Source organism: Lithobates pipiens, unplaced genomic scaffold (assembly GCF_037356315.1).
Source record: "Lithobates pipiens isolate NorthernLeopardFrog02 unplaced genomic scaffold, aLitPip1_a1.2 Scaffold_19, whole genome shotgun sequence".
Lineage (NCBI taxonomy): Eukaryota > Metazoa > Chordata > Amphibia > Anura > Ranidae > Lithobates > Lithobates pipiens.
This window is the reverse complement of record NW_027507764.1, coordinates 228,428,190-228,456,082: the sequence shown is the minus strand read 5'-3', so window position 1 is coordinate 228,456,082 and position 27,893 is coordinate 228,428,190.

Below are 27,893 nucleotides of genomic sequence, written 5' to 3'. Positions count from 1 at the left end.
GGAACTGGAGAAAGCACAGAGATGGGCAACCAAACTGATAAGAGACATGGAGGAGCTCAGCTATTACGAAAGATTAGAGCAGGGATATGCAATTAGCAGACCTCCAGCTGTTGCAGGACTACAATTCCCATGAGGCATAGCAAGACTCTTAGAGCCACAAGCCTGGCAGCCAGAGGCAGAGGCATGATGGGACTTGTAGTTTAGCAACAGCTGGTGGTCCGCTAATTGCATATCCCTGGATTAGAGGAACTGAATTTATTCACTCTTGAGAAGAGGGGAATAAGGGGGGATATGATCAACATGTTAAAATATATAAAGGGTCCATACAGTGAACTTGGTGTTGCGTTATTATCTTTATGGTCAACACAGAGGACACGGGGCACTCTTTATGTCTAGAGGAAAAGAGATTTCATCTCCAAATACTGAAAGGTTTCTTCACGGTAAGAGCTGTAAAAATGTGGAATAGACTCCTGCCAGAGGTGGTTCTGGCCAGCTCAGTAGATTGCTTTAAGAAAGGCCTGGATTATTTCCTAAATGTACATAATATAACTGGGTACTAACATTTATAGGTAAAGTTGATCCAGGGAAAATCTGATTGCCTCTTGGGGGATCCGGAAGGAATTTTCTTTTTCCCTTGCTGTAGCAAATTGGATTTTTGCCTTCCTCTGGATCAACTGTGGGTATAAAATTGGGTATACTGGATTGTATGATGTTTTTTATTTTATTTATTTATTGTTTTTAAGGTTGAACTAGATGGACTTGTGTCTTTTTTCAACCTGACTAACTATGTAACTTTGATAGAGAAACTACAACCATGGACATGCCTGTTTCGTGATACAGAGAGCGGAGTGGGACAATATCGTTCTACCTTAGCCCCCTATCTCCTGAACGCAGCGAAGTCCCTGATCCCCGCTCAGTGGAAATGCCCGAACGCCCCATCCATGAAAGAATGGGAGAGAGAGTAGAATGGATAAGATCTATAGAAGATTCATAAGATGGAATATAGAGAAGAGAAACACCAAAGGATATGGAAGCAATGAGGGGAGTTTAGGAAAATGGAGAGATACTTTAGGATACTGGAATAGAAGGTAGAAGTGAGCAAGACGTGGTAGGCATACTCCCCCTTTTTTTTCCCTTTAGGGGAGGGGGGATTTTTCTATGTATACCCCTTTGTGCTTTACAGACCCTGGTTCTTTAGATATGCCAGAACCAATATGCACCATTTTGAATAACTGCAGACCAGCCCCGAAACAGTTAATGTAACTTTACTGAAAAGATTCCAAAATTACAGTCCAATATAAATAAAGCCCAATCCCTAATCCTAACTATAGCTGTGTGTCCACCCAGGCACACCTCTGTGAAGTGGTAGTCTATACCGGTAGTCTCCATGACTTAGATGTCCTCCAGAATCCTGGTGCAGATTGCAAAATGCAGCAGACCCAAAACCATGAGTCTAGCTGAGCCAAGCCGAGACAAGGTGAGAGCCCATGGACCTCAGCTTTCCCTTTTTTTTATACCACAGGAACCCCCCTTTACTGGCCATTTTAACACTGATGACCACAGTTCAAAGGTTAAAAAGAGCATTATAGGTCCTTTAAAATTCAGTCAGGATAATTACACCATGTTACAAATCCAAACCTCATCCCTGTTGGCAGGGGCAGACTGACCATTCGGGTACTCGGGCACTGCCCGAGGGCCCCATGCCACTAAGGGGCCCCATCAGGGTTGCCAGCCTCAATAAAACCAGGGACAGTATGTAAAAATCTGTGTTTTAAAAAAAATCCCTGGATTATAGCTGCCCCGCCTCTCCAGTACCTTTTTCGTGTGTGTATGTGTATTCTGTGTTTGTATATTGTGTTGGTGTGTATACTGTGTGGCCCCATAATCTATTGTCTGGGGGCCCCATAATCTTCTATTGCCCAGGGGCCCCATAATCTCCTATTGCCCGGGGGCCCCATGAGTTGTAAGTCTGCCCCTGCCTGTTGGTTATCTGCACTTTAAAAACCTTAATATGTTTAACAATGAAACCTTCATAGAAGAATGTACAATTTGCTAGTTAAACTATTTTTAATAGACCTAATAAAAACACAGGTAAACCAAAATCAGCACAATACTGTATATCCTTTTAAAATAGATTTTTAAATTCAGAAGCTATTTAATATTCTCTTTTTTTCCTGTTTGTAATTAGGTAAAAAGGTTTTACATTACTAAACCACCTTAAATAGATAAAAAAGATTGTAAAAGATAGCACAATACTTTTAGAATATGAGAGAATATGAGAGACAGCCAATTTATCATTAATTAATTATCCCCAAAAAAAAATCTTTACTAAAGACTTTAAAGAAATCAATGCAATTAAAAGAATGCAATGTGTTTACCGGTGGTAGTATTGCAGTTGAAAAAAAAAGAATTATACCATTTGATATTTGTTCTAATCCAATTTAAATTGTTCTAGATGGAAGTAGACAGAATTTAATATAGATCATTGCTATCAGAATAGATCTTGGTGTTATGCACTTTTGAAGTATCTCTTTTAAAACCTTTCATACTTCACTTGAACCTTTTGAACAGATTACCTATTTTAGAATTTTAATTGTATGTCAGCAAGCAAGGTATCCTGCTAGTACGTGGAAGTTATTTTGATCTACGCTCTAAAATAGCCCTTTACATATTAAAGGTAATTTACTGGCTAGACACTGTGAAAAAAAATATCAAATTCAAGGTTAGCTTTTTCTTGTGCAATTCAAAAACCAAAGGCTTGTCCCATTCCAACCTGTGAACCTGTGTGGTTCAGGAAAAAAAGCAATGGTGGAAAATAGCCAAATAATTATGTACTTAATGTCACTCCAGAGTAAAACTGTTTTGCTAATCTACTTTGTTGAAATTTAGTGAACCCAAATAGTAGTGTGTTGTGAGTGTAATTCTACCTATCTATCGATCTATCTATCTATCTATCTATCTATCTATCTATCTATCTATCTATCTATCTATCTATCTATCTATCTATCTATCTATATGTGTGTATATATACATACATATATATGTACAGTATCTCACAAAAGGGAGTACACTCCTCACTTTTTTGTAAATATTTTATTATATCTTTTCATGTGACAACACTGAAGAAATGACACTTTGCTACTATGTAAAGTAGTGAGTGTACAGCTTGTATACCAGTGTCAATTTGCTGTCCCCTCAAAATAACTCACACACTGCCATTAATGTCTAATACGCTGCCAACAAAAGTGAGTACACCCCTTAAGTGAAAATTTCCAAATTGGGCCCAAAGTGTCAATATTTTGTGTGGCCATCATTATTTTGCAGCACTGCCTTAACCTTCTTCGGCATAAAGTTCACCAGAGCTTCACAGGTTGCCACTAGAGTCCTCTTCCACTCCTCCATGATGACATCAGAGAGCTAGTGGATGTTAGAGACCTTGCACTCCTCCACCTTACGTTTTGGATGCCCCACAGGTGCTCAATAAAAAGTCACCAGAGCTTCACAGGTTGCCACTAGAGTCCTCTTCCACTCCTCCATGATGACATCAGAGAGCTAGTGGATGTTAGAGACCTTGCACTCCTCCACCTTACGTTTTGGATGCCCCACAGGTGCTCAATAGGGTTTAGGTCTGGAGACATGCTTGACCAGTCCATCACCTTTACCCTCAGCTTCTTTAGCAAGGCAGGTGATCATCTTGGAGGTGTGTTTGTGGTTGTTATCATGTTGGAATACTGGCCTGCGGCTCAGTCTCCAAAGGGAGGGGGGATCATGCTCTGCTTCAATATGTCACAGTACATGTTGGCATTCATGGTTCCCTCAATGAACTGTAGCTCCCCAGTGCCAGCAGCACTCATGTAGCCCCAGACCAGGTGTCTTCTCCGGGCCAGGGTTCCTGCCGATAGATCTGAAAAAACGTGAAGAGTTGCTCCCTCATGTTGTACAAGGGACAAACCTCTGAGCCTGCTCCAGATCTTGGCTTTATCTTCAAAGAGGTGACATTTTATGATTATGTCTCTCTGGACCTCTTCCCTCAAACCTGGGGGTTTCCTCACCCTATGTACCCGATCGATCTTTAATTCTTCTCCTTCCCCTCTTCCTAATATAGGGTTAAATATTTTCCCATCTTTACCCCTAAATCCTCCCCCTGTTGCTCTGGCAATGCTCTGATCCTCAAGTTTTGACGTCTGTTTTGGTTTTCTTGTTCTTCGAGCTTACTGTATATAAAATGTCCCTATGGTCCGTTTGCATTTTCCTTACTTGCATTTTCAAATCTAGTATTTCCTGGGCCTGTTTTCCTGTTAATTCCTTGGCCTCTTCCACTCTCCTCAGTAAGTGGCCCATGTCCGTCCTAACGTTTGAGATCTCTGCTTTAATAGTATTTTCTAGTTTAGCGAACATTTCCAACATTTCGCCTTTTGTGGGGATTTGAGCGATCTCTCTCCGCTCCCTCATTTTACCTTCCGAATCTGAGTCCAGCTCCTCCCCTGAGACATCTCCCAAAACCCCTGTTGACTTGGTTACCTCTCTCTTCTTCTCCTTTACCCCTGCTGCTTTTTTTTTCTATTCCGGGGCTTTTTAAACTTGTTTCCTTGAGATACTTCTGGATCGTACTCGAGTTAAGACTCTCTTTTGGTTCATTAGTTTTTTGATTTCTTCCCCTCATGTTCTCCCCTGTTGCCTTTTTCCTCCCCAGGATTTAAAAAAAAAAAAAAAAAGGAGTCACCCTGAGGTCCTGTCTAGCTCCTTCGGGGACAAAATTGAAACTAGTTTGTTCAGTCCTTCATTATGACTTAGTGAACATAAGAAAACATTGTCAAATAATTAAAAACAAGGGGATGCGCAGCTGCGTATCACACATAAACACCACAATCACCACTCCCAAGCACTATTGATAGTGCGGCAAGTATGTTTGAGGCCAGAATCAAAGCTAGAAAGTTCTAATTCACATAAAATAGTGCAGTCTATTTAGAAGGGAAATTCTTTTTCATGGTTGAACTTGATCATATGGCATATGTGGAATTTGCTGGGTGCGTGAGTGAATGCGTGAGTGAATGAATTGCTGTCCTGACCATAACTGAGGAAGTTAAATCAGAGTAAAAGTCCTTCAGAGATAATTTCAAAAATCCTCAGAATGTCAGATTGGTGGCCGGACAACATTACACTAAGTGAAACAGACAGTAAAATGAAGCATGGCTGGGTGTTGGTAATTTCCGAGTAATTAGCATAAGAATGCAGCCGTGCAGGTATGTCTCCTAGAAGTGTCTGCAGGAGAGACAATACATGAACAAACTGGGCTCATCCATGTACATATATATAGAGGGTGGATTAAAGATACTCTCACCAAAGTAGCGGTTGGGGTCGTCCTTCTGATTACTCTCTACCCCACATATCTTTGACTAAGACCCACCCTCAGTATTAGCTGGGCTCTGTAGACAAGAATGAGACTCCTCGCTCATATAGTTACTGCCGTACAGCGATTCCGATTACAGCTGGAGACAATGAACAGCTTAAAATATTCTGTGCAGTTCACTCTAGCAGCTAGCAAGTGGTTCCCCAGTGACGTACTGACATCACGCTGATGAGTTTCACCAGCCAATGGGTGCAGGTTTCTTCAGAGCAGGGAGGAATAAGATGAGGCAGTTTAAATAGACATAGTCCTGTATTTTATATCCTATACCATTAGGTGTCATCCGAATATCTTCTCATAACATTCACTAAGGGATATTTTAGTGAGTGCACTGGCATACTAGTATCATTGAAAGATACTTTTCCTGCAAAAAGGGAGGTATCCCTGTCATTGAGGGTAACAGCCCCAGGAAGTTACTAAGTGAAATAAAATAAAATAAGATTAATTTTGTTCAATCAAATCTAATAAATAAATAGAGACCAGTATATCCAGCTGGTCAAGAAAGTTTGCTCAGAGGACATATTACCTTAAAATTAAGAATTGATAATTAGACCAGACAGAACCATTGGATGGGGAGGCTATGGACAAGAGGAATGCCGGGGGGCAAGAGACCAGGGGAAAAGAAAAGAGACTTCATAGTCTTATTCTGTAGATATTTAACAGGGATTTTATTTCTCTAGAAAGGACTGTAGACTACATTCGGTGTCTAACCCTCTCGGGACGATGGATTCTAAATTGTATGTCCACATCTTCTCTTTCTGGAGGAGTATGGTGTTGAAGTCCCCCCTTCTTGGGGGCAAGTTCAGTACATATATCCCCTTAACTGTCAGACCATTGGGGTCACCTTTATGGAACTTAGCAAAATGTAAGGGAATCGGACAATCATCATCCTTCTTTTTATTTTTGATACTGCAGATGTGTTTGCCAATTCTAATGCAGAGTTGGCATTTAGTTTTACCTTCATATATTTTGTTACATGGGCATGCAAGCATATAAATGACTCGTGTAGTCTAAGCCCTTGTACACACGATCGGAGATTCTGACGTAATGTGTCCTATCGGACCGTTTTGTCGGATAGTCCGACTGTGTGTGGTATGCATCGGACTGTTTCCGTCGGAATATCCGTCGGACCAAATTTTTCAACTTGCTGGAAATATTTTCCGACAAACTGGTCCAATCGGACATACTCCAATCATGTGTAGCCTACTCCGATGGACAAAGTGCCACGCATGCTCACATTCAAATTCCGACACGGAAGCACTCGTTCAGGTAAAACTACTGCTCGTAACCGATATAGCATATTCGTCACGCTGCAATGTTAAAAATTCTTTCCTGAAGCACATTCTCTTATTCTTTACAATGCTGCAAGAACGAACTTCTTTTGATGCTCATAGTCACACACACTTCTCCCGAACGTATTTCATTACTCTTTTTTAACCATTTCAGCAATACAATTTTAGTTTGCGTCACATCTACACAATTTTAGATTTTGTTTATTCTTTTTTGGATGTTTTTTTTTTTTTGGATTCCCTAAAAATCTCCTTTAAAGACAGTTTGCTAATTTCTCCTTTTTTTTGGGGTGTTTTGTGTGTGTAAACTTACCACAACATTATTGTATTTTTGATATTTTGTTTTTATTTTTTAATCTACAGGAGGTTGTTTAGTGTTGGTACCCCTTGTTATTCATTTCACTTATCTTTTTGGAAATGTACCTGCCTGCTCACAAATAAATTGGCCTTTTGGAAGGAAAACACATACACAAGTATTTCATCAAACAAAAAAAACTTTATTTTGGTCGCAATAAACTAAAAAGAGGAACACAGCGCTGAAGAAACTTGTTACTTTGGTGCAGCCTTTGGCCCCCAGGGCAGACATGAACAAATTAGAATATAAAAAATTGGTGGCCTGAGGAGTACATATCTCAGGGAGAGAAGTCTGGTCCCGAAGTCCTAGAGAACAGGAAATTCAGATGCCATTTATGTCCCCAGGATGTGGATCTTCAAGAGGCTACCTCTTCTGGCAGACCAGACTGAACCCAGGCCATCACTCACTCGTCTTCCTTGGGCACTTCCCACCAGGCATCCTTCAAGGCTGTGGCTGGGCTCCTGTAGTTGGGGCAGGAGGAGGAGGGTGTTGGTCGACCTCCTGGCTGCCACTTGCCACAGCCTCCCCCCGACTGAGGTCTTCCTGTGTATGAAAAGGGGACATAGTTTTAGTTTTTTGATCATCAATCACACCATTTTGTGTTCCTGGCTTTTGATAATTGAATGTTACCAAATGGAACAGACTATCATTCTGAGCCCAGCATTTTTCTTTCCCGTCCCAATCATGTTTGGTCACTACTGTCTCTTGAGATGTAAACCACTTTGATAAATCACAACTTACTGATCTATTTAACATCATTCAATGTAACACAAGAAATATGTTTAACAATGCAATACCTGTCTCAAGCTGGGCCCCACCACATGTTGCTGCCTGGAAGACCCAGGTTGGACATTGGAAGCCTCAGCTGGGGGTGAAGGATGCCTTGAAGGAAGACTGGGGAGTGGTGGCCTGAGTGGTGGCCAGGGTACCCCCTGGTCTACCAGAAAATGCAGCCTGTCAAAGTGAAACATCCTGGGGTAATAAACGGCATCTGTATCTCCTGCTCTCAAGGACTCCAGGTGCTTCTTTCTCTCCCTGAAATATGTAATCCTCATGGCCCCAATTTTCCTATTCAGATAGGCCATGTCTGCCATGGGGACCATGATCCGCACCAAAGAAAGCAGTTTCTCCAGCACTGCGTTCCTCTTTGTTATGTCGGCATAAAACTCATTGTGGAACTGCCACAGGCAGGGCATCTCCTTGTAGAGTTCTAGGAATAGCCCCATAAAATTTGGGTTTTGGAATGGATCCATATTGTGTGCAAGACACAACACAAGACAAACCCTCAAATACTAATAATGCCATTAAAAACCCTCCTAATCTTGTCCCAACATCGGCCTATATAGAAGCAGTCTAGTCTAGTGAAGCACCAAGTTAAAAATGTTACCTTCGTTTGCACGTTCGTCGCGTCCGCGCCTCACTCTCTTCCCAGATCGTACGGACGATACACGCATGTTGCGTTTTATATACAGTGCGCATGCGTGAAACTACGCCCGCCCCTGACGTTCTTTCTAGACTATTCCCCGCCCCTTCGCTTCCGGCTCAGTGGGGAGAGCACATGGCGGAGAGAACGCAGGTGCGCATTAATAGTAGTTCCACTAACGAGGAGGAGGGTGAGGAAAGCCCGGAGCCTGAAACGTCCCGATCCAGGAAGACAAGATTTAAGGCCTCAAATATGTATTTTGGAGAGATGTTGGAGATGGGAAGTATGGACCTTACCCAAACCCAAATATCAGAAAGGCCAAGATCATGTCTAAAGTTGTGAAGAGTCTTCATAAGAATTTTGGGGTGTGCCGATCCAAGGATCAACTGAGAAAACGCTGGTCAGACCTGAAACTGAGGGAGTATGAGCAGTACCTAAGGATCAAGTGTGTTCTTAAAAAAGTAAGAAGTTGTCGTGTGTTCATATGATCATTCTTGCTTGCATACTGCTCCATGTGCTTTGATTTCATGTTGTGCATTTTAAAATGGCCACTTTCAAGTTCATTGTTTCATTCGTTCGTAAGAAACATCGTTCTGCAGGGAAGTATTCCAGCTTAACAAAGTGTCCCCAATAATGTTCTCACCTTGGAACTCGGCCAAAAAACACAATTGTACAATACTTCCAAGCAATGTTTCAGATTCCTATTTCTGCCCTTTGTGTGTTAATTATTCTTTGTTTACATTCTCATAGAGGAGAGAAGGCTCGGCAAGTATGAGGACACCAGGGACCACACCCCTCCCAAAGAAGCCCAACTTCCAAAAGCACAAACAGAGGAGCAGGAGCAGGAGGAGGAGGAGGAAGGAGAGATCGTGGAGGTTGGGCAAATTGTCACCACAACAGGTGAGTGTTGGAGAACACAGCTTCCGGTAAGCTCAGCAATGTATATCACCATATTTTTATTACATGGTGTTTTTTTTTTCTTTGTTTTGTAGGTGATGTGGAAGAAGATTCCCGTTTTACCAGTGAAAGTGCCGAGGTCCTGATTGGGGAGATAATGGGGTGCAATAAGGATTTGGAAAATATACAGCAAAACATCAATGATGTTAAAAATAAAATGAAGAACATCATTGATGTTTTGGGGAGAGTGTGAAACACAAAAAACTAGATAGGGTTTTATTTTTGATATTTTAAAAACAAAATGTTGTATTTATCGAAATTACAAATTTGGAAGATGCACAGAGTGTGTCAACATGCGCTATCTCCCATCATGGGGGATCAATGTACGTGTTTTGTGTAAAGTGTCTGAGATGAAGGGGTTGCAGCCTCAAAGCATGTACATTGATACCCCATGATGGGAGATAGCACATGGTGACACACTCTGTGCATCTTCCAAATTTGGGTTTTTCAGGGGTCACACCCCATATGATGAAGGCAATATCAGCCCAGTTTGTACATACTCATGTCTGATATTGTCTTCACTTTTCAAAGTTCAACTTTGTAAGTTCCTGTGTTCTGTATTTTATGGTTTGATACATGCCTGTTTACACCAAAACAACAAGTAAACAAAATTCTGATTAAACTTTGTTTTGGATACACACAATTTCTTGGTTTGTTGTAAAAACCTTTTTGAAACGCACATGTGAATCTGCTTGTATTAAAAAGTTTAATTATCGCCTAGAAAGGAAGCAAGGGGGGGAGTATCAGAGGATAATTTAAATTTAGTGACCTGTTTATTCCATAGTTGAAGAGTGTGAGTGACGATAGAGTTTAAATGCCTTAGTTTCTGTGGAGGAATAGATTTGGACCAGAGGAGTCCTTGTAGATTATAGGGTAGGATAGATTCTTCCTCAAAGCGGAGCCAAGGGATATGAGGTGAATGTGCATACCATTGAGCTAATTGGGTGAATCTGGCCGAAAGATAATATTGCCAGAGGTTGGGGATACCTAGACCTCCCTTTATTTGGGGTCTAAACATAAGAGAATTGCTAAATCTATTTTTTTTGTTAAGCCAAATAAATTTATTGATGTCCCTTTGTAGGGAGTCTAGCTTCCTTTCTAGGCGACCCTTGCTTTTCCCCCCCAGAAAGAGCTCATGATCATAATTCTCTATCGCATTGGAAGCAACGTAATCTAACGCACCTAAAATCACTCTCTCACAATAACTCATTTCTCACCTTCACTAGTCTACAAATAAGATATGATCTCCCACCCTCGGAATTAGAGAACTATACCAATATAAAACACTTCTATCAGAAATTTTATTCACTCACACTCCACCCCCCTTACACACAATTCGAGCAAATTTGCATTTCCTTCCCTCGAGATAGGGGCATAATCTCCAAGATTTATAAGTGCTTAAACGAGTCCAATATGCCTGAAAAAAACACTCCCCATGCTACAGTGGGAATCTGATCTAAATACCACATATACTTCTGAGCAGTGGGACTCTATCCTTACAAACCTACATAAATGCACAAAAACAACCTCAATTAGAGAATCTTCCATCAAATTGTTACATAGATGGTACCTTACCCCTGCCAAACTTAACACTTTCTATCCCTCAATTTCTCCTCTCTGCTTTAGGGGTTGCCCCTCCCAGGGATCCCTATTACATATCTATTGGGATTGCCCTCACATAAAAAACATTTGGCATAAGGCCAGCAAAGTTATAGAAAAAATAGCCGGTAAAAAGCTCTCTCTTACGCCCCAAATATGTCTCCTATTCTTCCCTTTACAAGATATCCCAAAGAACAACATTACCCTAATCCATACATTCCTAAGCACAATACATTGGGCCATAGCTTTTAATTGGCGCTCCACTACGGTACCTTGGCCACAAATCCTTAACCGCATGATGAACATCAAACTTTCAGAAAGTATTCACCACATGCTATACGACTCAATGCCCCTTTACCAAAAGAAGTGGATGCCATGGGATACCTCTCTTTTAATTTAAGAGAGAATGGGAGATATAGGGTGAGAAAAGAGGAACCTAGGCTCAGCTTTTTACTATCTTCCACCCCCCCGCCGCAACATTTAAGTATCAATCGCTATATAACCCTTCCCACCTCTACCACTTATATATAGCCAACAATACAACAATGTGCAAATTTACAGATTCTTTTCTATTATTCATTTAACCATAATCCTTGTTATATTCCTGTACTACATTTATTGTTATTATCATATACTTTTATACCTGTACCTTCGCTTAACTGTTTTATACTCTGACCTTACAAATAATAAAAATCGTTTGTAAACAAAAAAAAGTTTAATTATCAACAATGTGTGGCTTCCTTTTTCATTGCGCCAAAAATGTATTTTTAGCACAATTTTAGTTTGTGCTGAGAAGGAGTGTGATTTAATAAAGGCAACTCCACTTTGCTCTCCAAGTGCAGTTTCAGTTGTACTTTTGCAGTGCACTTATAGTGCATAGTGGATGTGCCTTTAGTAAAAAGCAACCACAGTGAGGTGTAAATTTGGACAACCATGCCATTTTCTTGCCATGGTGCTGAAAATGAGCACGATTTTGGTCAGTAATGCACTACATACATACATTAGTTACAAAAACAAGGTGTGTGTGTAGCAGACCCACAACATAATAACATTATCTGAAGAAGAGATTGTCCCCTCATCTCGCTCTGAACTTGGTTTTGCACTGTTGGTGAAAAAGGCACAACTTGAAAAAAACTGGCAAAGTGGGAGGCCACAGTCTGACATTCCTGTGGCGTTGAAGGACACTGTGTAGTGAAACAAGAACAAAAAAGAGTAATTTGACAAATCAACATTGCAAGCAGATTAGACACCCACATTTTTGGTCAAAATTAGTATAACATTTTGGGAAATGAGTATGTAAAGCCTAAAGTATCACGCCCCCATCCCCCCCCCCCATCTGATGTGCCCTTGCTAAAAAATGAGGGGGGATGTTTAGGACAGGTAACCCTCTCCACTTGATTGAGAGCTGAATGCCTAAATAATGTGTGATACTTTGGGAAGCCCCTCCTTACTTACACTATTGGCAGCCCATGGGACAGGTAAGAAGTGTCATAATAACAAAATGAAAACAAAATGGAAGCACATTTTGACATTCTGCTATTACATATCAAGATAATTAATATGTTAAAAAAAAATTGCATTTTGAAGTATTGAGGCAGGCCCTTACACTACATGCTTAGGTGAACTTGTCCATAAATGTGATCATCAAAAAGATAAGTATAGTTTGTATTGGGTTTGGTAAAGTCATCAGATAGAGGATTGCTATCAGCTGAGTTAGCAGTTGGGGGGAGGGGGTTTACTAATGAGTTTGGCACAATCCCAAAAATTTCAAAAAAGTCACTCTGCATGAATTGAAGCACACACATCACATTTGTAGACATTTTAGGGAGTGTTTAGGGGAAAGCAATACTATGGAGCTGACAAAAAACATTGGTAAGTGACTAGACTATAGTTTTATGGGCCAAGAAGAGCATGGTGGGGAAGTTAGTGAGGCAAATCTGCATGAGGACAAAGGGGCAGAGCATATGAATTAGAGCATATTGCAATGATGGTAATTAGGGAATGAGGAAAGAAATGCAAGACATTAGCAATCATGAAATACATAGAATGTGATGTTTAAGGATAAAACTTAGCTTCATATAGTCCTTCTGCAGGACCTGAATGATGGCAGAACAGGTCTCTGGAATAATGATCCCCAGAGCCTGGGGGGAGATGCCTGTAGAGAACTTGAGGTCCTGAAGGCTTCTCCCAGTCGCCAAGTAGCGCAACATGACGATGAGCCTCTGCTCCGGAGTGATGGCTTGCCGCATGCAGGTATCCTGTCTGCTGATATAAGGGGTCAGCAAAGCCAGCAGATGGTGAAAAACGGGGTCCGTCATCCGGAGATAATTCCTGAAATCATCAGGATTATTCTCGTGGATCTCATGGAGCAAAGGCATGTGTGAGAACTGGTCACGCTGGCGCAACCAATTCTTGGTCCACAAACGCCTCCCCTCCCTGTTCATGGACCGGGCTTGTGTCAAAGTAAGAACCCCAACATGAAGCCCCTGCACAGCACAAACTCTACGACGAGTACGTAGACGAAACATGGTTTGAAAACAGTCGGCTCGTCAGAACGGACACCAGAAAGCACCGATAAACAGCAAGGCGTGAAAGAACGACCTGAATAGCAGAAGCAAGCAGACAATAAAAAATGCCTTTCAAAGCGTACTATACCAAGATATAGTCCACAATGATCAACAAATACCTAATGACTGCACGCACTGATTATCAGATACGCAAAGACAAGCACAAACCGAAGAGCAGTAGCGATCTGAATCACAAATCTGAAAAGCGCGAATCAGCAGAAGGAGCCCAAAGGGTTCCAGACGTGGTGCTGAACTTCACTTTTCTAGTACCGCCGTACACGGCTTACGTCACCGCGTTCTTGGCAACCGCAAATTCCGACAACTTGGTCCGACCGTGTGTATGCAACAGTTTCGGACACAATCCGTCGGACAAAATCCAACGAATTTGGTTGGCAGAATGTCGGACCATGTGTACAAGGGCTAACAGTTTATAAACGGTTGTATTTTGTAATTTTTACCTCCACATGAATTGGCCGAACACATTCGTTTTATGTATATACTTACAAATGCTGCAGTGCCCACAGGTATGCATACCTGGGGGGTTTGAACCTAGTAAGCCAGTTTTCATTTGTTGTCCATATATATTCAGAATGGACTAGGGTATTACCGAGATTGCGTGCCCTCTTAGCCGTAAGCAAAGGCCTTGGGCTTTCAATATTGGCAATTAAAGGAACAGATCTCAGAATATGCCAGTGTTTCTCCAGAATACTATGGACTTCGATCCATTGGGAACCGAATCTAGTAATGATCGTAGGCTACCTATATGTTTTCTAACTTCTGTTGGGATTTTTACTGAATTGCTAGAAGGTCTTCACGTTTACTTTTTAAGGCCTTATCCTTTGCTTTTTTGAGGGGAGAGTGTGAATACCCCTTTTCTCTGAACCGCTGATACATGTCTCCTGTCTCTTTTAGAAATTGCTCATCTTCAGAACAATTTCTGTCCTGTAGGTATCCCATTGATAAGGTGTTTAGGATGGTGGCTTTGGGCAAGGAGGGGAGTATTTGCTGGCGTTTCTTTGTGGAAGGTGCAAGTATTTATCCTATCCTCTGATTTCGTAATTTGTAAATCTAGGAACGGTAGTGTCAGGGAATGATTGGACCAGACTGTGTGGACTGCACAGAGGGAACCCAAACGCATGTGAATGAAATAACAACGTGTTTATTATAAATAAAAAGGAAAATGAAAACAAACAGTGCACTACCAACCACAACAAGTAATATATATATATAATAAATGGGAACTACCAAAGACGTCAACGAAAGCCAGGCCAAGGTCAAACACCGGGGAATCAGTAGAAGTGTAAGGACGGATGGATGGGCTGCAGAGCAGGGATCAAGGTAGCAGGAGACAAGAGGGACAGGTCCAGGATGGGCTCAGAATCAGGAAGGAACAGATCAGGTAAATACAAAGTCCAGGTTCAGGTTCCGGTTTAAAGGTTCAGGTTCAAAGGTTCAGGTTCAAAGGTTCAGGTTCAAAGGTTCAGGTTCAAAGGTTCAGGTTCAAAGGTTCAGGTTCAAAGGAGAGAGTGTGATACTGAGACAAGCATGTTAGGGCTTGCTGGGTATTTATAAGACTACTGATTACCCTCACGTAACAGCTGATCGCAGCAGGTGCTGTCTGCTCCACACTGCCGGAGTACACCCGTTGGTGGGCGCTGGTACTACAGTCCAGGGATCCAATAGTGCCACCAGGAGGTAGGTCCTCTTATTACAGGCCCTGGGTGTTAGAAGACACCCGCTGGTGGACACTGGTACTGCAATCCAAAAGATCAACAGCGCCACCAACGGATGGACCTTTTCATGACAGTACCCCCCCTCAAAGGAGCAGCCTCCGGATGCTCCAGCTAGGTGTAGTTGTCCACAGTTAATGGCCTCAAACCACACCATGGATGAGGGCACGTCAAGCTGGGTACAGGGCACATCAGGGCAGACAGCGGGCACATCCGGGCAGACAGTGGGCACAGGCTCTGGGTCTTTGAGCTGGGCAGCAATTACCGGATCGTCGAGCTGGGCAGCAATCTCTGGGTCCTTAGGCCGAACAGCAAGTACTGCAAGGGCAAGCTGGATCACAGGCACTGGCTCAGCAAGCTGAGTAATGGGCCCCGGCCCAGCAGGCTGGGTGACGGGCCCCGGCTCAGCGAGCTGGACACCAGGCACTGGTCCGGCAAGCCAAATAACGGGCACAAGCTTAACAGGCCAATTAATGGACACTGACTCCGCAGACTGGGTAGCGGGCCCCGACTCCGCAGACTGGGTAGCGGGCCCCGACTCCGCAGACTGGGTAGCGGGCCCCGACTCCGCAGACTGGGTAGCGGGCTCCGACTCCGCAGACTGGGTAGCGGGCCCCGACTCCGCAGACTGGGTGGCAGAGACATCAGGCTGGGAAACTGGAACTTCAGGCTGGGAAACTGGAACTTCAGGCTGGGAAACTGGAACATCCGGCTGGGAAACTGAAACATCCGGCTGGGAAACTGAAACATCCGGCTGGGAAACTGAAACATCCGGCTGGGAAACTGAAACATCCGGCTGGGAAACTGAAACATCTGGCTGGGAAACTGGAACTCCAGGCTGGGAAACTGGAACTCCAGGCTGGGAAACTGGAACTCCAGGCTGGGAAACTGGAACTCCAGGCTAGCAAGCTGGAACAACAGGCTGGCAAGCTGGAACAGCAGGCTGGCAAGCTGGAACATCAGGCTGGCCAGCTGGAGCATCAGGCTGGCAAGCTGGAACATCAGGCTGGCAAGCTGGAACATCAGGCTGGCAAGCTGGAACAACAGGCTGGCAAGCTGGAACAGCAGGCTGGCAAGCTGGAACAATAGGCTGGCAAGCTGGAACAATAGGCTGGCAAGCTGGAACAACAAGCTGGCAAGCTGGAACAACAAGCTGGCAAGCTGGAACATCAGGCTTAGGTGGGCCACCGGATACAACTGGCATGCATGCAGGCTGGACCGGGTTGGTTGGTGCGGAGGCGGGTTGGGTTACTGGCAGGATTGTGCGGGTCGGAAAGAATTTTTGTTTCTTTTTTGACTTAGCCGCTGCAGCTTTGTATGTAGATGCAGGGCTGTGAGAAAACAAAGTGTCTGGGCAAAAGGAAGACCAAGGAACAGTGGCACGAGGAGGGTTTTGTGGGACTGTTACAGGTGGAGGAGAAGAGGCAGGTGGGTTGCAAGCAGGATAGGTGCTACACTTGGTGACAGGATAGTAGTATTTGGTAGGAAGTGGAGTAGACTGGGCTGTAACTGAGGTTGCCATAGGCAATGGGGAGATAGATACTTGGGAAGGCAGGTGATCAATGACGGGGCTGGAAGGTTGTGGCTTAGCTAAATGCAGGAGACCTGACCATGCCTGTAGCACAGGTTGAACAAACACTGATTCACACACAGCCTGACTAACCAGAGATTGCACTGAATGGATGCAATTAGACAACACCTGCTGTGGACAAGAGGAATAACATTCCATGAAATAGGCTGGATCATCCTCTAACAACCATAACAAAAATACAACTTGGCTCAAATTAAAGGGGGGAGAAAAATCACCACTTACTTTGGATTTACATGTCAGGGCTAGCTCTGCACATAATTGGATTAAGGGCTGAACATCCCCAAATGACATGTAGCCCTGATCCCCCAGGGAATGAGCTGATCGGATGGTCTCCATCAGCCGGTCACTAGACCACCTTTTTAGAAGCTGGCGACAATATTCACCATCCTCTTCTGCCAGCAGAGAATAATACATTATTTCATTGAAATCCATATTGGCAGACTAACAGGTCAGGATGGTTCCTCAATGCAGCCACGTCTGGTCAGGGATAGTCTCAGTATACTGTCAGGGAATGATTAGACCAGACTGTGTGGACTGCACAGAGGGAACCCAAACGCATGTGAATGAAATAACAACGTGTTTATTATAAATAAAAAGGAAAATGAAAACAAACAGTGCACTACCAACCACAACAAGTAATATATATATATAATAAATGGGAACTACCAAAGACGTCAACGAAAGCCAGGCCAAGGTCAAACACCGGGGAATCAGTAGAAGTGTAAGGACGGATGGATGGGCTGCAGAGCAGGGATCAAGGTAGCAGGAGACAAGAGGGACAGGTCCAGGATGGGCTCAGAATCAGGAAGGAACAGGTCAGGTAAATACAAAGTCCAGGTTCAGGTTCCGGTTCAAAGGTTCAGGTTCAAAGGTTCAGGTTCAAAGGTTCAGGTTCAAAGGTTCAGGTTCAAAGGTTCAGGTTCAAAGGAGAGAGTGTGATACTGAGACAAGCATGTTAGGGCTTGCTGGGTATTTATATGACTACTGATTACCCTCACGTAACAGCTGATCGCAGCAGGTGCTGTCTGCTCCACACTGCCGGAGTACACCCGTTGGTGGGCGCTGGTACTACAGTCCAGGGATCCAATAGTGCCACCAGGAGGTAGGTCCTCTTATTACAGGCCCTGGGTGTTAGAAGACACCCGCTGGTGGACACTGGTACTGCAATCCAAAAGATCAACAGCGCCACCAACGGATGGACCTTTTCATGACAGGTAGTGTCTCCCCATGGAATGAGTAGGTCAGTCTTATGTTCCTTTCATTAATATTGAGTTGGGACACAAAGTCCACAAGTTGTTCTGCTGAACCCACCCATACCATGAGGACATCATCATCATCATCGATATACCTCATCCACAGACGACATTGGCTGAGGTACATCGAGGATTTGTACACCACCTCCTTTTCCCAGAGGCCCAGGTGAAGGCACACGTAAGATGGAGCCCATGATGTTCCATACTTATGCCTCTCAGTTGCTGGTAATGTTTCCCCAGAAATGGAAAGAAATTGTTGTTCAGCGTGAGCTCCAGTAGCTCAACAACAAATTCATTTTGCGCTCCCATCAGGGGATAATGTTGATCCAAGAAAAACACAGTGGTTGCAATTCCTCAATGGTGAGGGATCGATGTATATAAACTTTCCACATCGATCTCCACTAAAAGGGCACCTTCAGGAAGGGAAATGTGCAGTAGTTTGAAGAGTACATCTCTACTGTCTCTAACAAAAGAAGGCAGTGTATTCACAAGGTCCTTTATCATGGAATCTACCCTGATACCCCTTCCCTCTCTTCTCTACATCCCTCTCCAACTGTTCACTTATTTCTATTCCCCCCTCCTGCTCCTCTCTTCTTCATCCCGTGCAGCTATTTTGATTGGTAACAATCAACTTCTTCATATGGTTCACCCAGAATGTTTCAACTGGACAAATTAGTATTCAATGGTATGCAGTCACCTCTTCCAGTCTCTTCCCATCTCCATTGATGGTTCTCCTCCCCCTGGGCACGGTAAGTTTCCAACAGGGGTTCTTGGGGTGAGGCTGACCATTTGACCTTTATCTGTTGTCTCTCCAATACAAGATCATTCTCCAGGCTGCATTTTTTGTCTCCCTGTCCAGAAGAACTATAGTACATAACTAAACTGCTGTATTCTCTTATCTTACTTGCATTCCTTGTGAGACTTGATGTGTCGATTGTAATTCACAAGTGTTTTTGTTTACTCTTCAAAATATATTTTTTTTAAATATCCTGGAATCTACATATTTCCCTACTTTTTCCAAGGGGCCTTTTATGGCTGAAACAATCGGCCTTCCGTTGGGACAAGTTAGTTATTTATGTAATTTGGGTATTATGTAAAACATTGGAATAGTAATATCCTCGGCTTTAAGGAACTGATATTCTTTTTTAGCGAGGAGACCCATTTTCATACCAAGATTAAGTTTAGTATTTAGCTTGTTAACAAGGGCGGGGAATGGGGTCTGAGTGAGTTTTTTATAAGTGGATTCATTACCAAGTAACCTTAGTGCTTCTTCTTAGTGCAACACCCAGCCATGCTTCATTTTACTATCTGGTTCACTTAGTGTAATGTTGTCCGGTCATCAATCTGACATTCTGAGGGTTTTTGAAACTATCTCTGAAGGACTTTTACTCTGATTTAACTTCCTCAGCTATGGTCAGGACATCAATTCATTCACTCACGCACACAGCATATTCCACGTATGCCATATGATCAAGTTCAACTATGAAATAGGAGTTCCCCTCTAAATAGACTGCACTATTGTATGTGAATTAGAACTTTCTAGCTTTGATTCTGGCCTCAAACATACTTGCCGCACTATCAGTAGTGCTTGGGAGTGGTGATTGTGGTGTGTATGTGTGATACGCAGCTGCAGTTCCTCTTGTTTTTAATTATTTGACAACGTTGTCTTATTTTTAATAAGTCTGTGCAACACAGTCAATCTGCCTTTTTTCTAACTATTTGTTGTGATTTTCTAAACTAATAAAGCTTGTTTGTATCATTCATAGTGTTCTGATTTTGCCCTCTTAAGAGAACTTTATTCTCTTATTTTTTGTTATATGCCAATAGGGCAACCAGAACTGTGTCCCATGGGGATTCATGGATGAGACTTGTATACAAACTAGCGATTCTGAAATTGTTTCTATTAAGTATAATTAAAAATGATATGGTGATCCAGGTAACTACCACCTATTTATTGCATGATTTCACACTTGCAGCTGAATCCTTCAACTTTTATTTTATACTTTGTAGAGACTGGAGAAACATTGGAGTTTACAATAAACACAGGAAAGCAATCGATTTTGGTAGGGCTGCTTCATTACTGGGGTACCCTATAGATGTAAGAAACTACCTGTGACTGAATTGGATAGCAACCAATCAAAACTAAAACATCAGCTCTGAATAAATTTAATATTGAATATATCACCCTGATGCAATCATTTTGGAAACCAGTTTAGTTGTTTGTCAGAGCCGCTATGAATTAAAATAGTGATATTGTCAGGAACCATGAATCAGATGGAGACAGAAAATGCAGTTAAAAACCCTTTTAATATAATGGTAAAAATAGTGCAAATCAGTAGAAGTAGTCAGAACATAGCTAGGATATGTGGTGGCTCTCTAGGGATTTATTATATATGAGAATATTGTTGAGATCAACCACCATGTGTTGCTGCAATATATCTCGGAGGACATCCGGAGGACATCGTTGATGAATTCATGAAAAACTGCAGGAGCATTGCAAAGACCAAACGCAGTTTTCCATTGGCTGCCCTCCTTGATACTCACAAGATTGTATGCCCCTCTCAGATCGAGCTTTGTGAAATCTGTTGCTCCCTTGAGGTGTTCAAATAATTCCATAAACAACTGAATTGGCTACACGTTCTTAATCGCGAAGTGATTGAGACCCCTGTAATCAATACAAGGTCTCAGTTCACCACTCTTCTTTTTCACAAAGAAGAATTCAGTACCAGCAGGAGATGAGGATTTTCGGATGAACCTTCAAGAAAGTGTGTTGACAACATAGTCCTCCATGGCTTTATCCTCCGAGACAGATAAAGGGTAAATCCAGCCATGAGGGTGCATGGAACCAGACTGAAGGTCAATTGCGCAATCATACGACCATTGGGGGGGGGGAAACTACCGGCTTGACCTTTGTCAAAGACATTGCTAAATTTGCGGTACTCCTCTGGCAAGGGGGAGATTGAAGAGGTGCACAAGACTTAGCCACTTTCTGAAAACACGTTTTACTGCATTGTGGCGACCAGGAAAGAACCTCAGCATGAAGCCAATCAAAAGAGGGGTTGTACCTCTGTAACCAAGGTTAAACAATAACCACCGGGTAATGAGGTGAGGAAATGACTTGAAATTGAATTATCTCAGGGTGAAGAGCCCCTACGGTCATGGTCAATGGAGCAGTCTCATGAGTTACATGGGCAGGCTGTAGAGGTCTCCTATCAAAAGCCTGAATGGCAAGTGGGATGGCATGAAGCTGCAGCAGAATCGAGTGCTTAGACAGAAAGGCACTATGAACAGGCCTGCAGTCCCAGAGTTGATTAGAGCCTGTGTATCAATGGAGGACTCAGACAATGAAAGGGTAACCAAAACTAGAGGCTTATCCTTCAGGACAACTGGAGACATAACAATGCCACCTAAGGTCTGTCCCCTACAGGACCCCGGATGCAAGCATTTCCCGGACGGGTAGGACAGGACTTTAAAAAGTGACCTCCCTGGCCACAATAAAGGCACAATCTCTCCCTGCTCCTAAAGGCCCTCTCCTCCGCATAGAGATGTGCAAAGCCCAACTGCATGGGTTCTACTTCACTGGGGGACTCGGTACCAGGAGGCATGGGAGGTGAGGGAGGCAAAGGTGGGACTGCATAGACCAGAGCCAAATGTACAGGAGGCTTTACAAGCGCTCTTTAAAGTGGAACTTCAGTCATTTTTTCAACTTTCCATCTATTAAATCTTCTGCCTTTGTTGTTTTAACTTTAGATAGTAAAACATTTTTTTTCTGCCAGTAAATGAGCTATACAGCCCACTTCCTGTTTCTCGTCTGGTCATTAGCCTAGGCTTATGACATTATGCACAGCTTTCTCTCTCTCTCACTCTTGTGAGAGTTTGCCAGGAAGGGAGGGGGGATGAGTCATAAGAGGGCCAATGAGAGCTGCATGACTGCATAGCTGGAGGTGTGCCTTTGTGTAAATCCAGAAAGTGAACTAGCTGCCCACAGTTAAAATGGCTGCAGCCAGACTCAGTGGAGGGAGATTTTTGCAACATATTTGGGAAGTTCAGGATCACAGTTCATATAAACTAATATGCAAAGTGGTTGGAGGGAAACTTAAGAATGGCAAAGATGTTTTTATTACAAATTATGTGTGCAGACTGCAGTTCCTTTTTAAAGGAAGGTCTCTCTCAGAGTTTGAATTTAATGAGAATGGCAAACGTGGTCAATCTCTCCATATCTGTAGTTGTGTCTTGGGCTGCTCTCCTTGTTCCAAGTGACCTCTGCTGCCAGAATATGTAAGGCAATGGTGTAATTGGCAACAGTTATTGTACTCTGTTTGATGGAACTGAGACTCTTGGCAGCAAGAAGTGGAGCATGCGGGAACGTCAAATACCCTTTTAAAGGAAGCCATAAACTCAGGGTAACTCAGGACAATTGGTCTTTGCATCTCCCATAGAGGGTTTGCCAAGGCCAAGGCTCTATCATAAAGCAAAGAAATAACGAAGCCTACTTTGATTCTGTACGTGGGGAACGCCTGGGGCAGCATCTCAAAGTATACCCCAACCTAGTTGGGAAACCCTCTGCATTGAACTGGATCACCCCCAAATTGCTGGGGAAGCGGAGCAGAAACAGACATACCTCTTACCGAGGTATATGTATATATGAAGCAGGTGCTGCACAGAGACTTGAGCAGCAGCACAGATGACCTGCAACACAGGTTGTACCGGAACAGCCACAGTGGGAGGATCCAGGTGAGTAGGTGAATCAGGAGCATCTGTAATGCTATGGCAAATGGATCCATGAGGTGGTCCTGCTCATTTAATCTGTAAAAAAGTATTACCACTAGGTGGATTGTATGCATCTTCCTAATTTATGGCCTTTGCCTAATGACAAGAACCATGAGTCAGTTGGAGACAGAAAATGCAGAAAAAATAACACCTTTTAATATAATTGTAAAAATGGTACAAATCAGGAAATGTAGTCAAAACATAGCCAGGCTACGGTAGCCAAGCCAGTAAATCAAGAAGCCAGAGGTTAGCATAGCCTGAGGCAGCAGACAGGATCAGGAACCAGAAGGGACGTCTTCAACAGGGACACAGCAGAGAATCTCCAGATATGTTTGACCAAGGTGAAGGCATGGAAGGAATGAACCAGGCAGTTTAAATAGCCAGAAAAGGCTGGCTGATGAGCAGGAAATGATCACCAGGTGAGCCGCTGTGGAATGATGAGTGATGGCAATAAACCAACAGCTGAGCAACCTAAGCACTGAGAAAGGAGGGCTGAGCCCAGCCCTTACAGATATATGGTTTGTATGATTTTGAATTATGAAACATGGTATTGAGAGAAACTGCAAGACTTGAAGTAGGACAAAAATTTCTAATGTGCCACATAAACGTTTACTTGTCACCAAGTGACAAAAACCTGAACAGTTTTTTATACAAATGAAGTCTGTGTACAGAGCAATTAGTTGCAAGGGCACCGTTAATCCATGGACAATAGGATAACTTTTGTACATAAACAGACAAGACCTGATCAAAACTAATTTTGACCTGAAACTGTCTTATGTCTGCGAGGCATTAAGAACTCGCCAGTTTTATGATTACAGAAAACAAGCTCTCCATTAAAATGACTCTTCTATTTTTACAAGGTCTTCAGAACTTATAAGTGTTACTTTTGTAAAGAAACAAAGTACCTGTAAGTGTACCCAGTTGACATGCATTATGTGCCGATCATTGACAGAGACCCTATATTGTTCCTTCTTGAAAAATCCAAAAGCAAACCAAAGCCAACAGTCAACATTCTAGAACCTCTCTATGTGTCTTATAATTAAAGAAGTGAATTTAACTTTTCAATATTTTAAAAGACAAAATAGTTCATACTTTTTGAGTCACTTTTGGAAAAGACTATACAAGGGGCATCACTGTTTTAATATGCTGTATGTGTGTATATATATATATTTTTTTTTTTTTTTTTTTTTGTAGTAGAGAGTGTGAAGGGGGGGGGGGGGGCTTGAAAAGTCTTGTTCAGGGTTTACATGTCTCCCAGGGTCCTCTCATACACATTTAGAGATATCTGATCCTTAGTCCAGTTCTGGTTTTGCTCTTCTCCCCTGGGGCAATTTACACTCACCTGTTACCTCAAACCTAGGGAACAGGCAAGTCATGTCTGGGAGAGCTGAAAGGTTTGTGTAATCTGTAAAACTGCATCTGTGGAGACTGACAACCACTAGGCTTGCTCAGCCTGACAGTCAGGATTAGTGTTTGTGTAGTTAGTGCTGGGACACAGCTAGATCTTTGGTTTTTAAGTTTTTGCCATGTTACTTTGTGGAATAATGTACAGTACCTGTAACTAGTCTTGTAAATAAACACAGCACTGTTTGTCACTACCTCGCTGGACTGGTAACTGTGCCTGAAAGTGTGTGCAACCCCAGGGAGCTTTGAACTTGCTGATGTGCATACTGATATACAAAAGGAATCAGTCATAATTAAAGGGGTTGTAATCCCTTGAGGTTTTTCACCTCAATGCATTCTATGCATTGAGGTGAAAAACCTTTTATAGTTCACCAGCCACCCAGAGCACCCCTTTTACTTACCTGAGTTGGATTGTTCTTGCGCTGGGTGAAAGTCATGTAAAAAAGCCCCCCTTGTGTTTTGTAATCTAATGTAGCGTACACACGAGCGGAATGTCCGTCAGACAAAGTCCAACGGGAGCTTTTCATCGTATATTCCGACGGACGGACTTAGATAGTGAACATGATTTACATTTTCCCGATGGAACTAATTACTATTGGGAAACGCTCGTCTGTATGCTGTTCCGATGTACCAAAAACTACGCATGCTCAGAAGCAAGTACGAGACAGAAGCGGTCTGGTAAAACTAGCATTCGGAATGGACATAGCCCATTCCTCACGCTGCAAATTCTGTGATTGATTAATGCAGCACATTCTTTTGTGCTTTATAATGCTAGAAGAATTAACTTGTTTTGCTGCTGATATTCACACAGAGTTCTCACAAACTTTTCGTGATCTCATGAATAATCTTTTATTATTTAAAAGCCAGATATCAAGAATAATGTGGAGAATAATTTTTTTAGAGTCATCTTTTTTTTAATTTATTTTTTCATCAAGATATCCTTTTTTTTTGATTCTAGCAAAATTATTTTCAGGTGATCTCCATATTAAAATTTTTTATGGTGTGTCAAGTTACCACAATAGCATTATTATCTTGTATTTTGAAACCTCAAGGAGGCTGGTTGTGTCCCTTGGTAAGTTGACTTTGTCTTTTTGAAATGTACCTGCAAAATCACAAACAATCTGTCCAATTTTTTTTTTTTACATTCAAGAAATATATTTATTGAAAGGTAGAAACAGTACAGGGGTAAAGTACAGACTCGGAGTGGAGTTAGACAAAAATAAGGCATAAGAATACAAATTACCAATCAATAAGTGTATCAGGTTATGTCCAAAACAAGAATTATCTATCAGCTCAAATCTGAACAGGACTGTAAACCAGGGTTAGCAGCACAGCTAATTGGCCATACAGATTGTGGCTAACAATGAGCAGCGCAACATATCTATACTTTGTGAGATAAAGAAGAATAAGAAGAAACAGGAAAAAAGGAGAACAAAAAGGAAAGAGAAAGTTGAGTCAGCAGGAATAACGGTGGGGGATCCGGTGGACTAAGGACATTGTATACAGCATGTAATAAGTATCATAGTGGAGGGTCATCAATCCAGACCACGGTAACTTTGTATTTCTGCCAGGTCAAACTCCAGGTCACCCGACCAAAGACTTGAATTCCGGCGAGAGCCGGTACTCGAACCAGGGAGACCAGGTCTTATGGTAGCGTTCAATGTTTTCCTCCGATTGTGCTTTGGTGTCTTCCAGCTCCCCAATGTAAGAAATTTTGAGTAACCATTCTTTCAGGGAGGGAGTGCGAGTGGTCTTCCAGTGTAGCGGAACAAGTGACCGAGCCGCATTGATTAAGTGTCTAGATAAGGAGTTTTTGTACTTCTTCATAGAGAAGTTGGTAATGTTGAGTAAACAGCACGCAGCATCTAAAGTAAGCCTGGTCTCCGTGATTCGACGCACCTGCCCAATCACTGCATCCCAGTATGGCTTTATCTTTTCGCACGTCCACCAAATATGTAATATAGTACCCTTATCCTTTTGACAACGCCAGCATAAGTCGCTCGACAGAGGATACCACTTGTGTATTCTGTCGGGTGTAGCATACCAGCGGGTAAGTACCTTGTACGCTGTCTCCTGCATCCTTGTACTGATGGAACACTTATGAGCCAGTGAGCAAGCCCTCTCCCATTGGACATCAGAAATGTTTACATTCAGGTCTTCCGACCATCTCTCTCTGAACCGGTCGCTCGTTGTTGCTTTTAGGTGCTGTAGCCACTCGTAGGCTGTAGAGGTTGTTTTTAGAACCCTGCCCCCCTTGAGGCACACCGACTCCAACTCCGTGAGGTCTCTAGCAAAAAAATGCTTACTAGACTGTCGATTAACATAAGAGCGTATTTGGAAATACGTCCACAGGGGCATGTCGGGTATATCGTTGTCAGTTTTCAGGTCTGAAAAGTCCTTCATAACTCCCTCATTGAAACAGTGAAGTGCAAGGAGGGGGTGTTGTTTGTTTTTGGATCTTAACAATTGGTTCCCTAATCCTGGGGTGAATTCTGGATTGTTTTGTAAGGGCGTGAGGGGACCTAAGGGTGTGGTAAATCTGTCTTGTTTAGATAGTAAGTGGAAAACGTCCAATGTTGTCCCTATTAAGGGATGTTTTTTTAGGCGCGAAGGGTACACGGATCTCGGGATCCAGGGGGAAAAGAGCAGGGGTATTGGGGCAGACTCCTTTTCCAGCACCACCCACTCCTTTGTATTGGCATGACAGTGCCAGTCAATAATGCGGGCGATGTGGGAGGCATGGTAGTAGGTCTTGAAATTTGGCACCCCCAACCCTCCCAGATGTTTAGGTCTCATTAAGAGAGCGAATCTAATACGAGGCGTTTTCTGCGCCCACAAGAATTTCAGCAGCAATGCCTGTATGGACCTAAAGAAACTTTGGGGAATCCTGACAGGGAGGGCGCGAATTAGGTATAGTACCCTAGGCAGGACATTCATTTTACAAATAGCAGCCCTACCAAACCACGAGAAGAGCTTGGCATGCCAATTTTGCAAGTCCTTCTCAATTGACCGGAGGAGGGGCACAAAGTTATGTGTGAAAATAGAGTCAACCTTGGGAGTTAACCAAACCCCCAGATATTTAATGGCATGCGTGACCCATCTGAAGGTACTATTGTCCATGAGTTGTTGCAATTTCTGTGCCGGCAATGATATGTTCATCGCTTCCGACTTGGAGTAGTTTATTTTAAGGTTAGATATGTAACCATACGTTGTGAATTCCTTTAAAAGGGATGGCAGTGTTATGTGTGGTTCGGTGACAAAAAATAGATCGTCGGCGTAACCGGCCACCTTAAACTCCCTCTCTCCGACCTCGAAACCTCTCACCGACCTGTTAGTCATGATCTTTCTAATGAAAGGTTCAAGTGTAAGGATGAATAGCAAAGGGGACAGGGGACAACCCTGTCGGGTGCCATTCCTTATGCTTACTCTGTTAGACAGCACACCGTTAATTTTTAACCTAGCTGAGGGATCCTGGTACAGGGATGCTATCAAGTTCAGCATGCCGGGTCCCAGTCCCACATATCTACAAGTCTCAAACATGTAATCCC